This window comes from Miscanthus floridulus, chromosome 5 (genome assembly GCF_019320115.1).
Source record: "Miscanthus floridulus cultivar M001 chromosome 5, ASM1932011v1, whole genome shotgun sequence".
NCBI classification, from domain to species: domain Eukaryota; kingdom Viridiplantae; phylum Streptophyta; class Magnoliopsida; order Poales; family Poaceae; genus Miscanthus; species Miscanthus floridulus.
The window spans coordinates 67,046,980-67,050,440 of record NC_089584.1 but is presented as its reverse complement, the minus strand read 5'-3'; positions in this window follow the sequence as shown (position 1 = coordinate 67,050,440).

Sequence of the window (3,461 nt, the reverse complement as noted above, 5' to 3'; positions counted from 1 at the left end):
TCCGAGGGCGACGTGGCAGCTGAGTTGGGAACGAATTGGAACTTTGGGAAGACCATGGCATCTGTGTGTCCAGCGTGGCGATGTCCTCATCAAGTTGGCCTGCATCTGGTCATGCTGGAGCAGACGCATTCGGTCGCAAAATAGAGGATCGTGGAGCTCTCTAGAAATGATCAGACTCAGGCAGTGGCATGTCCGGTCTTGGCGTAGAGGTGTGTCCAGTCATCACTTGACCATTGGTGCATGGAAGCTGACCGTTGGAGATCAATGCATAACATTGAACACGGGCGCCATGTGGACGGCTAGGAGTGACCGGATGCAGGGCCTGGCGCGTCCGGTCGCCCCGAGTTAGGCTGCAGTGAGAGCCTAATGGCTCTATTTCGAGGGGACGCTTATATAAGGTGTTTGGTCGGCTCTAGCTCACTCTCTTGGGCATTTGCATTGACATAGCAACCTTGTGAGCTTAGCCAAATCCCTACCACTCATCTCCATCATTGATTCATCATCTTTGTGAGATTGGGAGAGAATCCAAGTGCATTGCTTGAGTGTTTGCATCTAGAAGCACTTGGTATTCATGTTTCGCTGTGAGTTTGGCTTGTTACTCTTGGTGGTTGCTGCCACATAGATAGCTTGGAGCAGCGATGATCATAGAGTGAATGTTGGTGATTGTCTCCTGCTCCGATCGTGGTGATTGTGAGGGGTTCTTGACCTTTCCTTGGCGGAGAGCCAAAAGGTACTCTAGTAAATTGCTTGTGGCTTGTGTGATCCTCATCTTGTGTTGGTTGTGCGGCACCCTATTAAGGGTTTGGCGTGTGATGCCAATTAGCGTGTGAACCTCTAAGTGAGTGAATCACCACAACAAAGACTTGCTTACCGATAAGCAAGTGAACCTCAATAAAAAAATCATTGTGTCATCATTTGATTCTGAGGTGATTGGTCTTCATTGGTACTCATTCTTGTGATTGATTGGTTCATTCCTCATCTCGGCGGTATAACCATCTTGCTCTCTCTCTCTTTACATTACCACAAACTAGTTGTCAATCTCTTTTGTGTAGCTAGTCATGAGAGCTTGTTAGTTTGATTAGTGTGGCTCTTTAGTAAGCCTTTGAGAGCACACTAACTTAGTGTAGTGACATAGCCATTGTGGGGATAGAAACTATATAAACTAGAACTGTGGTAGGTGGCTTGCATTTTTAGTAGGCTAGCGCAACACTCGCTTCGCCTCATATTTGTCTAACCGGTTTGCAAAGTGTTGTTGTAGAAATTTTTTAATAGGCTATTCACCTCTCCTCTAGCCATTAGGACCTTTCACCGAGTGAGCCCCTGAGCCCTGAACAGGGGCCGTGCCATGCCCAGGCTCAGTCAGGTTTCTTTATTAGAGGATATGTGCGAGTGTACCCAATGGGTATAGCCCCTGAGCCCCTGGGCGATCCTAGAGGGGTTAGTCGGGGGTCCCTTCAGTCGGGAACCATTGATCCTGAGGCTTAACATACCAATATGTTAGAATCTCTTTAGGAGCCCCTGAGCCCTTCGTGGCCTCACTTGTCCTGATTTGTGATGGCAACAAAGGGCTAAATTCATTCTTCTAGTGATTGAACTAGCCATGGCAGGGATGACTTCTATTGATAGGAGTGCATTGCCCTACATGGGGCCATTCCCCTTGGTCTGATAGGGGGTGCTTGGCTATCGAGGCCAAGTGGTAGTGGTGTTGACCCCTTCTCTGCTCCCATGTCGCATTGGTTTGTGACCTGAGCGAGGGTTTAGTGAACTTGTCTAGGAGTTACCAATATTAGGCCCGAGGCACCCTTCTTTTTGGTTGGGACCTACCGTGGGTCGAGTGATCGAGAGTGTCTAGGCTCTGGCTTGGGGCCACCTAATCACCCAGCGCACCACACCCTTCTAGGGGCTTTGATAGAAGGCCCTGATCCTCTAGGGTTGGCCTTCTGGGCCAACCTTCTACATCCATAGGTCAGGGCACGGGCAGCACGCCAAGCTCAGGCGGTGGACCCTCATTGGGCCCATGCCTCAGTGGCTCCCGACCCAAATCCGAAGAGTTGGTTGTTTTTGGGGGTGCGCCGCCTAAGCCCCCATTGATCAGAGGGTTCAGTTGCTCCATATCCTCATCGTCAGATTTGGCGTTCTCATAATGTCTTCGTATCCTCATCATTAGATTTGGTGTCGGGGGGAGCAAGGAGGTGCCACACGGTGGCCTGCAAGCTTCTAGTCGCCTACGGGGCTCGAGAATGCCTGAGCCTTTCGGTGTCATCCATGGGCCATGCCGTGTCACCTCAAGCCCATGGTCGAGCTATACATGGTGCTCTTCGAAGGGTTTAGGCTACCAAGGGCAAGGCCAATCTCCAAGCTATAGCTAGGAGATCTATACATCTTCTTAGTGTGCTCTGCCCCTCCTGCGAGTGGCTCATTGAGCATCTAGGCTCAGGGATGCCGACCCCTCCCTTCTATCTCCCTAAAGGCCATCCCTCTAGGGGAGGTAGGGTCACTTGCATGGCTAGTTGCCGGCAGGCCTTCTCGAGTGCCTTGCCATGGCACCAGCACCTTGCATCTCCTAGCAGTTGTTGCCACCATATATTGTAATTGGGTCGTTCCCAATTAATGAAATGAAATTACTTTTGTTTGTAATCTCACTACTCATGAGTCGTGCATGAAGACTTAGGTCCCTTGTTGGGATGGGCTATTACGATGATGGCTTTGGTGGCCAAGATCGCTGAGTTTATGGTCGTTCCATGCCCCAGTCATGTCCCCTAGAGGGGAGATACTTGGCTTCCTAGCCAAGCCACTCGTATAGTTCTTGAGCCTATCTGTCGGTGCTCGAGGGCTCGCTACCTCCTTTGGTGGGTCAGCACAAGTAGCTCTAGGTCCGTACTCGGACATCACACGATGATTGGCCGGCTTCGCTTCTGGGCATCTTGCTAGGGCCTCTAGTGCCCGACCATCAGCATCCCTCGCACTTTAGATGCCTTAGGCAGTCATGAAGCCTATTGGGCAGCCTTAGAACCCTTAGCGGCATCCCTTTTGAGGGGTCCCATGCCGACATGCGTCTAGGAGCCACGATCCAATGAAGGATTGTGAGACAAAGATAGCTACAAACGAACAAAATGAATGTAACAGAAGGGATAGGGGACATAGCTGGTAACACAACAATAGGGCAAGGTGCTAGATGAATGAAGTCATCGTTCAACCCCCTGGCCTTCATGGCGAGGTGGTAGTCCTCTGACCAATGGTTTAGGTTGGTCTCACTGTCGTACTTGGAGATGTGCATCATTGGTCAGAAATGCCTAGGGTAGGGAGCCACCTAGATTGCTCCCTCAAACACCACAAGGCCAAAAAGATCCTGGGCGAGGCCCCTGCCCCATCACCCAGATGTATGGGACTGCACCTAAGTGTGGTGTCTAACCTTGATGGTGTCATGGATGTTGCAATTGTCACCAATCTAGTGGCACATG